Source organism: Trichechus manatus, unplaced genomic scaffold (assembly GCF_000243295.1).
Source record: "Trichechus manatus latirostris isolate Lorelei unplaced genomic scaffold, TriManLat1.0 scaffold00013, whole genome shotgun sequence".
Lineage (NCBI taxonomy): Eukaryota > Metazoa > Chordata > Mammalia > Sirenia > Trichechidae > Trichechus > Trichechus manatus.
The window spans coordinates 4346416-4359425 of NW_004443949.1; the positions used below are offsets into that span (position 1 = coordinate 4346416).

The following is a 13010-nucleotide window of genomic DNA, read 5'->3' on the forward strand; positions in this document are numbered from 1 at the left end:
TTTGATCATTTCAAAGAACCAGCTTTTGGTCTTGTTAACTCTTTCAATTGTTTTAATTCTGCTCTAATTCTTATTATTTCCTTTCTTCTGGTGCCTGAGGGCTTCTTTTGCTGCTCTCTTTCTACTTGTTCCAGTTGGAGGGTTAATGTTTTGATTGTGGCCCTTTCTTCTTTTTGGATGTGTGCATTTATTGCTCTAAACTGACCTCTGAGCACTGCTTTTGCTGTCTCCCTAAGTTTCTGGTAGGATGTGTTTTCATTTTAGTTTGATTCTATGAATTCCTTTATTCCATCCTTAATTTCTTCTATAACCAAGTAGTTTTTGAGCAAGGGTGTTGTTCAGTTTCCATGTGTTTGACTTTTTTTCCTTGCTTTTTCTGTTGTTGATTTCTACTTTTATGGCTTTATGGTCAGAAAAGATGCTTTGTAATATTTTGATGCTTTGGATTGTGTTAAGGCTTGCTTTGTGGCCTAATATGTGGTCTATTCTAGAGAAGGTTCCATGTGCATTGGAAAAGAAAGTATACTTGGCTGCTGTTGGGTGGAGTGTTCAGTATATGTCTATGAGAGCAAGTCGGTTGATTGTAGCATTTCTCTCTTCCGTGTTTTTGTTGAGCTTCTTTCTGGATGTTCTGTCTTTCACTGAAAGTGGTGCATTGAAGTCTCCTACTACTATTGTGGAGCTGTCTATCTCTCTTTTCAGTGCTGTTAAAGTTTGTTTTATATATTTTGAAGCCCTGTCATTGGGTGCGTATTTATTATAGTTATGTCCTCCTGGTGTATTGATCCTTTAATCATTATATAGCGTCTTTCCTTATCCTTTGTGGTGGAGTTTTCTTTAAAGTGTATGTTGTCAGAGATTAATATTGCGACCCTACACATTTTTGAGTGTTGTTTGCTTGATATATTTTTTTCCATCTTTTGAGTTTTAGTTTATTTGTGTCTTTAAGTCTAAGGTGAGTCACTTGTAGGCAGCATATAGACGGAGCGTGTTTTTTTAATCCAATCTTCCACTCTCTGTCTCTTTATTGGTGCATTTAGTCTATTTACATTCAGCATAATTATTGACAGGTATGAGTTTAGTGGTGTCATTTTGATGTCTTTTTTTGTGTGTTGCTCACAGTTTCTTTGTTCCACTTAATTTTCTGCGTTGAGTCATTTTTCTTTACATATTTTCATTTCATCTTTTTCATTGTTGTTGATTTTTTGTTTGCTGAGTCTTTATATTTTTCTAGTTTTTTATTTTGACTGGTAAAATTGTTAGTTTCCTATGTGGTTACCTTTATATTTACCCTTATTTTTCTAAGTTTATGCCAGTCTTTTATTTCTTTATATCACCTTGACTTCCTCTCTGTAGAAAAAAATCTATGTCTACATTTTTTAAGTCCCTCTTTTTTGTTTTCATGGTGTCATCTTTTACATATTGACATCTGTTTCCCTGTTTTCAGTGTCTTAACTTTAATTTACTTTTGTGACTTTCCTATCTGGGTTGATATCTGGTTGCTCTGTCCTGTGTTCTAGTCTTGGGTTGTCATCTGATGTTACTCATTTTCTAACCAGAGGATTCCCTTTAGAATTTCTTATAATTTTGGTTTGGTTTTTGGAAATACCTTAAACTTCTTAAATTTCACCATCATATTTGAGAGACAGTTTTGCTGGATATATAATTCTTGGCTGTCCGTTTTTTTTCCTTCAAGGCTTTATATATGTCACCCCATTGCCTTCTTGCCTGAACGGTTTCTGCTGAGTAGTCCAAGCTTCTTCTTATTGACTCTCCTTTGTAGATAACTTTTCATTTATCCCTAACTGCTCTTAAAATTCTCTATCTTTGGTTTTGGCAAGTTTGACTATAATATGTCTTGGTGACTTTCTTTTGGGATCTCCCTTATGTGGGGTTCGATGAGCATCTTGGATAGATATCTTGTCATCTTTCATGATATCAGGGAAGTTTTCTGCCAACATATCTTCAACAATTCTCTCTGTCCTAGACAGGCCTGGGTGATGGGTGTAGGCACAGGCATCTGGCTGCAGCAGGGGGACACATTCTGAGCAAGGCAGGGGGCTGACAGCTGCTGCCAAGTGTCCAGGAGGAAGGTACGTCCCTGTTCTCTAGAGTGCGTAGGTGGGTGAGTTTTGCAGCTGGACTATGAGCATCTAATGCTGGCTTTAAGGGCTGGGGGGCATCTCTTATTCATGGGCCCTTATCGCAGGTGGCTAGGTGGTGTGGGTGGAACCACCAGTCCTCAGGCCCCTGATGTGGGTAGATGAAGACCCTGCTTAATGAGCAGAGCAGGATCAAATGTCAAGAACCTACCACTTCACAGCTGAAACAGTTGAAGCTAGACTTCAGGTATATATCCTGTTTTACTGAGGTAATGAGGGCCTATGCTGTTGAAATAGACCCACACAAGACTATGCAGGGGAAAGGCACTCAAAGTCCATGGATCCCTTATGCCTGTGCCTAGGCAAAGGAGCTGTGCCTACCCTGGTTTCCTGGCTTAGTGGAGCCGGCAGTATATTTTTTCCCCTGTTTGTTAATTTCTTCACTGTCCTAGGGAGGGAGAATGTCTCCGGCTGTGTGAGGGATCCTACTTCCGGCCCAGAGGACTTGGCAGTTGCTGAAGCCAGTCCGGGACCCAGCGCAGAGCAGGGAGCAGGGAGGTAAATGGGAGCAAGGTTTTTCCCTAAGCGGAGTGTTTTTGATCTGTCCTTTAGGCTGTACGCAAGTACTTATCTTTTACCAATCCCGGGCTTCTTCTCCTGGTTCTGGGTGGCCATGTAGACTCTCTGGCGTTGGGTCTCTCCCAGTGCAGAAAATGCAGCTCCCAAGCATGGCTGCTTGCCTGCCTCACTGCTCACCCCCTAGCTGATCAGGCCAGAAGGGCTCAGGCTTTCTCTAGGTCAGGTCTGGCAACCCCTCGCTGCTTCCAAACCGTCTCTCCCTTCCCCTGCCACTCAGTCCGGTTCCTCAGCTCTGTCTTTAATGTTCAGGGCTCCCAGTTTGCCATATATAATCAATTCACTTGTTTTTTCAGGTCTTTGTTGTAAGAAGGTCCCTCAGAAGCATCTGACTACTGCACCATCTTGGTCCTGCCTCAGCTTTGCTAGTCTTGACTGGGCATTCTCACATATCTTCGGCCTTGGCTGGGATGAATTAGCTAAAACAGCTCTGCTACATGTGAGTTTCTTCACTTGGAGGCTGGACAGGATTTCAAGAAAGTAAGTAGAATTGTTCAAAGCCATTTGATGCCTAGCGTTGGGATATACACGACCATATTTTCTCTGATTTCCATGGACTCAAGGCCAGCTCAGATTAGAAGGGTGGGGAAATAGACTCCACCTCCTCATGAGAGTAGCTGCACATTCAGATTGAAGCAGAGGATATGTATAAAAACCAAACGCACTGCTGACGAGTCGATTCTGGCTCATAGCATCACTATAGAACAGAGTTTTTCTCCTGTAGAGCAGCTGATAGATTCAAACCACCAAGGTTTCCATTAGTAGATGAGTGCCTTAACAACTGCACCACCAGGGGTCCAGAATAGCTATCGGGAATAATTGTGGGTATTTTTACTATCTACCATAGTCCTTGATAGAATTGAGTTTACCTTCTAGTAGGAGGAGTTGACAAGGAGTATGCAAACATAAAAGCAAGGAGGCAAACAGAAAAATAATAAACAGATGAAGTAATATTAAATTGTAATAAGCAAAATGAAGAAAATAAAACACTTGAGCAAAGAGCATTCTAGGCAGAGAACATAGGTGCAAAAGTTTTGTGTAGGAATGAGCTTTATATGTTTGAAAGCCAGTGCGGCTGGACTGTGTGATCCTGGGGTGGGAATGGAAGGGTAGGTGGGATAAGTAAGTGGGACCAGCTCATAAAGAGCCTCGAGGGACAAAATAAAGAGTTTGGACTGCCGTCTAAACAGAGGAGATTTTTAATCAGGCAAGAAATCTGTTCTAGTTTAAACCCCACTTTGAGACTTCAAGATTGTAGATGTCCTCAAATGACCTTTATGGATGGAAGTATTAATTCCTGGGTGTTCCTTTTGTTTATGCTACTTGTAGTTTCACCTAGCTATTGCAATTTTGGCTTCTAGGAGTGCTGTCAGCAGGCTGTTTGCCTGATAAATGCTTCTCCTATCTCAGTGTCCTCATGTAACTTCAATGAGCTCAAACTGGCGATAGGGACAAGGCAGGAGAGACAAGGACCTAAACTCAAGAGTAAAGGGAAGATTTGTTAGAATTGTCACATACAGCACTTTCTTCTACCTCTATATTTTTTTCTGTGGCAAATAACTAAGAAGGATAGGAATGAGTGAGTGTATTTACTGTGAGAAATATTGGAGACTACACTTGATGTTTTCACCCACAAGATATCCAGAGGATAAGATGCTCTAGATAGAATACTACTAAACCCTAATATGGAAGTTACATTATCTCTCTCTTGACTATTCTTTTAGAGACTATGACCAACTAAAGAACAGTCTTTCAAGCTGTGTTTACACAAGACCAAAACTTTAGTTGGGAATAAAGAGATAAATCAAAATACCAGAGTCAAGTGTAGAATACACACACTCACTATCAAAAGATAAAATCTGTTTCCCTGAAACAATCCCTCTTGAATTTTTCACATCATGACACACACGGAAAATGACAGTATTGGTAAAGCACACTAGGATAAAAAAGGTGAGGCTGCTAGTTGAAGGAGAGGACTATATCCAGTGACTTCAGCCTCCAGAGTCAGCCTTGTTACCACCAGAACTTGGGGGATGTTATGAATTGTGTCCCCCCAAAATGTGTGTCAACTTGACTAGGCCATGATTCTCAGTATTGTGTGATTGTCTACCATTTTGTCATATGATGTGATTTTCCTGTGTGTTGTAAATCCTACCTCTATGATGTTAATGATGTAGAATTAGTGGCAGTTATATTAACGAGGCAGGACTCAATCTATGGTTAGGTTGTGTCTTAAGCTAACCTCTTTTGACATATAAAAGAGAGAAGCGATCTGAGAGACATTGAGACCTCATACCACCAAGAAAATAGTGCCAGGAAAAGAGAGATGCCTTTGGACCTATGGTTTCTGCCCTGAGAAGCTCCTAGTCCTGGTGAAGATTGATGACAAGGACCTTTCTCCAGAGCCGTCAAAGAAAGAGAAAGCCTTCCTCTGGACCTGGCACCCTGAATTCGGACTTCTGGCCTCCTAGACTATTAGAGAATAAATTTCTCTTTGTTAAAGCCATCCACTTTGGTATTTCTGTTATAGCAGCACTAGATAACAGAGACAAGGGAAAAACATTTCATCACATGTTGTTGTTAGGTGCCATCTCAAGTTGCTCATAGCCACCCTATGTATAACAGAAAAAAACCCTGCCCAGTTCTGCACCATCCTTCAATTGCTGTTGTTTGAGCCCATTGTTGAAGCCACTGTGTCAATCCATCTCATTGAGTGTCTTCTTCTTTTTGCTGAGCCTCTACTTTATCAAGCATGATGTTCTTCTCCAGGGACTGGTCTCTCCTGATAACATGTCGGAAACATGTGAGATGAAGTCTCACCATCCTTGCTTCTAAGGTGCATTCTGATTGTACTTCTTCCAAGACAGACTTGTTCTTTCCTCTGACAGTCCAGGGTGTAGTCAATACTCTTTGCCAACACCATAATTCAAAGACATGAATTCTTCTTAAGTCTACCTTATTCATTGTCCAGCTTTCACATGCGTATGAGGCAATTGAAAACACCATGACATGGGTCAAGCGCACCTTACTCTTCAAAGTGATATCTTTGCTCTTAACACTTTAAAGAGGTCTTTTGCAGCAGATTGGCCCAATGCAATGTGTCATTCGATTTCTTGGCTGTTGCTTCCATGGGTATTGATTGTGGATCCAAGTGAAAGGAAATCCTTGATAACGTCAATGTTTTCTCTGTTTATCATGATGTTGCTTATTTTTGTTGTCTTTATGTTGAAGTGTAATTCATACTGAAAGTCTTTGATCTTTATCAGTAAGAGCTTCAAGTCCTCTTCACTGTCAGCAAGCAAGGTTATGTCATCTGCATATTGCAGGTGTTTATGAGTTTTCTTCCCATCCTGATTTCCTGTTCATCTTCAAATAGTCAAGCTTCTTAGAATATTTGCTTAGCATACAGATCGAATAAGTATGGTGAAAGGATACGACACTGACACACATTTTCCTGTCTTTAAAACCACATACTATTCCTTTGTTCTGTTCAAACAACTGCCTCTTGGTCTACGTACATATCCCTCATAAGCAAAATTAAGTATTCTAGAGTCCCCATTCTTAGCAATGTTATCTATAATTTGTTATCATCCACACGGTTGAATGCCTTTGCATGGTCAATAAAACACAAGTAAACATGTTTCTGGTATTTTCTGCTTTCAGCCAAGGTCCATCTGACATCAGCAATAATATCCCTTGTTCCACGTCCTCTTCTGAATCTGGCGTGAACTTCTGGCAGTTCCCTGTTGATGTACTGCTGCAACTGCTTTTGAATAATCTTCAGTAAAATTTTACTGCACGCTGGTTATTAAAACGAAAGAAAGAAAAGCTAATATTTAAAAAATTATTTTATTTTATGTGAGCCAAATATGTTACTCACTTAAATCATAGGGGGAAATCTTTTTTGGCATTATTGATCCAAATGATTGTCATTTTGACTTTTGTAGGTAACATAGTCTTGAACTGTTTCCTAAATTCTTTAAGTATTGACAAGTTCTTAAAAGGTGAGGGACGGGACTAGTGAAGGAAGGTTGCATGTCTGTATAGCAATTCTGGATAAAGAACCAAAATACAATAAATATAGTCATCAACATATCAATGAGGAAATGAATTTGTCTCTTTTCAATGTTATTTTCATTAGAAACATGTTTTCTTGGTTAGCTCTATAAAATGAGTACATCGTTCTTGACATGTTCTTCCTGGCACACTTGTTTACAGTAGTTAGTAATCATCAAGATACAAAGTAGAAGCATGCTCTGCATATGATGAGTTTTAGTGCCACACAAGTAGCCATGCTTACTTAATTTGGAAGATAACGCGGTAATTTTCCACTTACTTTTCTGTCTCTGAGTCTATAATAGAACTATTGTCTTGGTTGTGGCTTTTGCATCTTTAGCATTTGTTGTTGTTTTGGTTTTGCTGGCTAACCTTATTTCCCCCTTTGCTGTATTTGGCTTAAACCCGGAAAACCAAACCTGTTACCCTCAAGTCAATTCTGACTTACAGCAGTCCGGGACAGAGTAGAACTGCCTTATAGGGTTTCCAAGGAGAGCTGGTGGATTCGAACTGCCGACCTTTTGTAGCTCGCGGTAGATCTTGTGCCACCAGGGCTCTGTATTTGGATTAGATACTTCTAATTATACAGTGGCTTTGAGAATAAATCTAAAAGAAGGAAAATTCTATTTTCCGAGACAAGCTTTTGAAGCTTCTTTCCATGCTCAGGTAACTATTTCTTACAGCTTTATTGACTGGAGTCTAATTGCTTGCCCCAATTTGTGTCATTTCTCTATATTAAGGATATTTTATGGCTTTTGTCTCAGACTATTGGTCTATACTTTGTTAATGATGTTTTTTAAAGGTTGCAGACATTTTCTATTGGAAGAACTATTCCTCAATTTATCACTTTTAAATTTGCAAGTATATTTTCTAGGCATTTAGTATTGCTATTATCATTAATATTACTGAGAGTGTATTAAAGAAGCAGCAATACTGAGCATGTCGTCTCCTCGTACAGCCAGCTAAAAATTTGAAGAAAACATGGTACTCTTGTCTCCCATCACGTCGAGAAAATGAAGTTTTGGACACAAGTAGAGAAGAGTCTCTTACACTTGACGCCTGTGTACTATTTCTTCAACTGTCTATGGTGTAAGCGAACGGTTGCCACGCATGCTGTGGGGGCATACTGAAGCAGTTAGCTCCAGGAGTTCCATTTTGTTCTCTGGGTAGCAGATTCAGAATCCCCGTTTTTTTTTCATGCTCATTTTTTGATGTGTAGTGAGTGACCATAGCAATGGTAGGAGACAGAGGAAGAAACATCCTGCTGCACAGAGGTTGCAAGTGGGTTCTGGTGTCAGCTGCTGCACCATCTGCCTTCTTTTGTATGATGTGCTCTAGAGGACACACTTGGAGCCTCTCAAGCTTGTGTATAATAGAAGACAACAGCCGAGCCTCTCTAGGGCATGCAGGAAAAGTCAAGGAGCTTTGGGATAGCTATTTCTAATTGCTGTGTCTCACATTCTATATCAGTGAAATGTTTCTCAGGATTTGGACACACAGATAAACATGCAAATATCCACTAAGAGGTGTTCACATCCTCTCATTTCTAAATTGTTCACCAAGGAGGGCAACTGCATTCGCTCATGGCAGATGTCTGGACTCTTGAAAGATGGCGGTGAATATTGCTTTGACTGTTTTGTAGAGGATATCGGTGGCACAGTGGTTAAGCATCCGGCTGCTAACCAAAAGGTCAGCAATTTGAATCCGCCAGCCACTCTGTGGAAACCCTATGGGGCAGTTCTACTCTGTCCTATGGCGTAGCTATAAGTCAGAATCAACTAGATGGCAATGGATTTGGTTTTGGTTTTTTATCAGGTAATTTGGGAATTTTCGTTTACTCTGTTCTTTCCCTTAGGTCAGCTCCAGGGAATGACAAAGTCTTGCCATATTTTCCTCCTACATTATTTTTCAAATCTATCCCTTTCCTCTCCATCACTGCAAATGCTGTCTTAGGTCGCATCCCATCATCTTGCTATTTGACTACTGCAACAGCCTCTTAAACAGTTTTTCTGACTTCAGTCATGTTACCTTCAAATCAGTCCTCCACCAAACCATCAGAGGGATCGAAAATAGAAATCTAATTCTGTCATTCCTTTGTTTAAAACTCCTGCATGCTCCCCATTGCCCAGGTGATACAGGGTAAGTCTATGTCAGAGCTCTCTGTGATGAACTCTTCTCTAAGCTCACCTTCATTATTTTTTACCCTGTGCTTCAGCAATGCTGAACACTTGTCATGCAGTTTCTCCTTTTCATGCCTTTACCCATGATAGTTTATCTTCTTGAACTATATTCTTTCTCTTACTCATTTTCTGGTTCCTCTTCATCCTTTAAAACTCACCACAGGAGAACAGGACTTCCGACATCTGAGAGGTGACCTTCATATGGCATGCGACGAGAGGGTGAATTCAAAAGGGGTGATGTTGAGGAGGGCAAGAAAATTTTTGTTCAGAAGTGTGCCCAGTGCCATGCTGTGGAAAAGAAGGCAAGCACAAGGCTGGGCCAAATCTGCATGGTTAGTTTGGGCAGAAGACTGGTCAAGCCCCTGGATGCCAGTAAGAGCAGAGGTGTCCCTCGGGAAGATGACACACTGATGGAGTATTTGGAGAATCCCAAGAAGCACATCCCTGGAACAAAAATGATCTTCAGTGGCATCAAGAAGAAGGCAGAAAGAGCAGACTTGATAGCTTATCTCAAGAAGGCTACTAAAGACTAATAGGTGGCAGCTGCCTTATTTATTACAAAATAAGAATGTCTTGTGACTTTGTTTTTTACATGTACCATATTTAAATTGATCTCATACACCAGAATTCAGATCAGGAATGGGTGACAGAATGTTTTTCTTGGACAGTCCTGAATTAAATAAGATTGGCTGTGGTTAAATGAATATGACCGAACTTTTTAAATTTTGATAGTAATTTCAGTTCACCAAGTATTATCACTCCTTTCCCCTTCTAAAGATAGATTTGGACTTGAGGTTGGATTGGATTAGTAATGTTCAATTTGTCACAACAATGGTAAATGCCATCTCACAACCTATAGGAGATTGATTTTATAGTTAGATTTATATAACTGGTTATATGAATATATTTAAATACTAGGGAAGTCTCTTCACTGCCTCATGGAACAGAGCAAGATTCATCTGTGTTTCAATTTGTATTCATCAGCCTGTTTAAATGCAAGGGCTGGAGATAAAGTAGCAATGGCCATTTTATCTTTTTGCTCTTAACTATGTCAATCTAATTAAAATTCCCCGTATCTAAAAAAAAAGAAAAGAAAACTCACCATAAATATCAACTCCTCCAGGAACCCTTCCTATTCCCCTCCAGGCAGGGATAGGAGCCCTTACTCTGTGCCCTGTATGTTTGTAATTGCTTGTAATTGTACTTTCTTTATAATGACATTTATTATATCATCTCTGGGAGCCCTGGTGGTGTAATGGTTAAGAGCTCGACTGCTAACCTAAAGGGCAACAGTTCAAATCCACCAGCCGCTCCTTGGAAACGCTGTACGGCAGTTCTACTCTTTCCTAGAGGGTCGCTATGAGCCAGAACTGACTCAATGGCACCTAACAACAACAACATCATCTCTGAGTTCATCTCTGCCACTGTACTTCAAGCTCTTTAAGGAGAGATAATATGTCTTATTCTTTGAATTCTTGACCCCTTGCTCAGTACATAACACATTAAAGGCACCAAGTACAAGTCTGTATAATGAGTGAACTAACACATCTCTATGAGTAGATGAAATCTCTACGAGGCAGGGAGAAAGAGGAGAAGAAAAGTGCAATGGGCCTTTGGAAATTCCCACGAAGTGTGGCCTTTATCGTATTATATTTCCTCTCTCTGTTCTTGTTCTTGTTCTTGTCTTTAGACTAAAGGCTATAGCTGCATATTCTGCTTTCTACGAACCACCTCACAATAGATTGTATGGTTCTCAACACACACACTGTGCGTTTGATGAATATTTGTGACTGACGGGTAATCCTTGGGACACCACTGAGATATTGCTCACTGTCAAGACAGAGCAGTGTCTAAGAAAAATTGATTTGGAGCAGAGATATAAATACTCAGTATTATATTGCAAGGAATGTTATTGTGCTCTATAAAAAATTTGGGAACATCTGTGGAAGGAAAGAAAAATGAAAGCAGAAAGATCCATCCCTTCAGTCTGTTATTTATCTTATAATTTACCAACCATCTATTATCTTCCTATTCTATCTCACTCTACTCATCATCTATTTGCTCAGCACCAATCATTTCGTTTTAGTAGTACCAGTTGGATATATTTGTAAACAGAAGGGAACACAGAATGCTGATCTTAAGTATGTACAGACTAGTGCTTGCATAGACTCCAAGGTCATTTTCTTATTCCTGTAATGACTATTCTTTACCTGGTGAAATAGAGCTAGTTACATCATTCTTATATATCCAGAAAATCAGAACAAAGTGCTTTCCATAAAATTATTTCATGTGTAATTGGTATCAATTAATGCAAAAAACTATTATTTCTCCCAGATGGAAGTGTCATTTAAGAAATATGGAGACATTACTTCATTATCTTAGGAGGAAAAGGTAGGCATCAGGAGAATTCTTATTCAAGCACAGATAGCTATTAAAACCTTACCTGAGGTGCCCTGTAACAGGGCCTCTCTCACATCCTGTCTTATCTTTGACAGTCTGTCTTAATGCAGAATCTTAAGGCCAGAGACAAGCCACAGCTCAGAAGGGTGAACACTCTGTCAATTTCACTAGATTCTGTAGACAATGCTTTTTCTAATGCATCTCAGCAGTCACTAACTTTATTGCTGTACACATCCATGACAGTTGACATCCATCAATCAAGAAAGGTTTACCCTTCCCACTTGCCACTTTAAGGCATTTGGAGAATTGAGGCAACACAATCCCATTGAGTAGTACATTTGGCCACAAAGGGATGTTTTGCATTTATTTACAGAGCAGAAAGCTAGCATGAAGTGAGGCATGGTTAGTTCCAGTTATACACTTGATCTTGTTAGCTGAGATAAAATTCCTTGCTGGAATATCTGAAATTCTTAATAACAAATTTCTGGAAGACTGTGAGCTTCTTAGCAGCATATGTGAATTTAGGACAAAGAAATAATCACAAATCCGTTATGTTAAAAAGGGCTATTTGGGGTTTTCTGAGTAGAAGAGTTTCTAAACACTGGTTCAGCTCTCTTCTCTGAAGTTCACCTAAATATTCACAATATATAAAAATAGGGGGGAAATAATCTATAATAAAAACATAGAACTTGTGCAAGCTCTTGATGCAAATCTAAAGACTACCAGATATTAGGAAATTTTGAACAAAATGAAAAGAGATTCAGACAGTCATCAGTTACTCCCTAATGATGTATATGGTATTGTTTTCAATAAAGTAGATTACAGAATTATGAATCATTTTGCCAATAGTCTTTATCATGGAAAGAGAAGGAGTGGAGATATGGGGAGCCAAGAGCAAAAAGAGATGAGGGTCACCTTGATTGAGGCCTGTTTTCATTTTCTGAGACAGCATGGAATTGGTCCTGAAAGGCATATTGAGAAGACATGTCATCTTTTTTATGTGTGTGAGTGCTTTAGCTGAAAGTTTACTGCTCAGGTTAGTTTCTCATACAAAAATGTATATACACATTGTTATGTGACCCTAGTTGCTCTCCCTATAAGGTGACTGCACACTCCTCCTTTCCATCCCAGATTTCCTATGTCTGTTCAACCAGCTCCTATCTCTTTCTGCCTTCTCATCTCACCTTCGGACAGGAATTGCCCAATTAGTCTCATGTATCTACTTGAACTAAGAAGCACACTCTTCACGAGTATCATTTTATGTCTTACAGTCCAGTTTAATCTTTGTCTGAAGAGTTGACTTTGGGAATGGTTTTCATTCTGGGTTAACAGAGAGTCTAGAGGCCATGTATTCTGGGGTTCCTCCAGTCTCTGTCAGACCATGAAGTCTGGTCTTTTTACTAGAGTTTGAGTTCTGCACCCCACTTTTCTCCTGCTCCATCAGGGACTCTCTTGTGTTCCCTGTCAGGACAGTCATTGGTGGTAGCTGGGCACCAATCTATTTCTTCTGGTCTCAGGCTGATGGAGTCTCTGGTTTATGTGGCCCCTTTTGTCTCTTGGGCTAATATTTTCCTTGTGTCTTTGGTGTTCTTCATTCTCCTTTGCTCCAGGAGGGTTGGGACCAATCCATGCATCT

General features: G+C 39.9%; 1 pseudogene; it reads left to right on the forward strand.

The window, feature by feature from the left end:
* The first annotated feature begins 9180 nt into the window (after positions 1-9180).
* Positions 9181-9507, forward strand: LOC101341138 (cytochrome c-like; annotated as a pseudogene).
* Positions 9508-13010: the final 3503 nt, after the last annotated feature.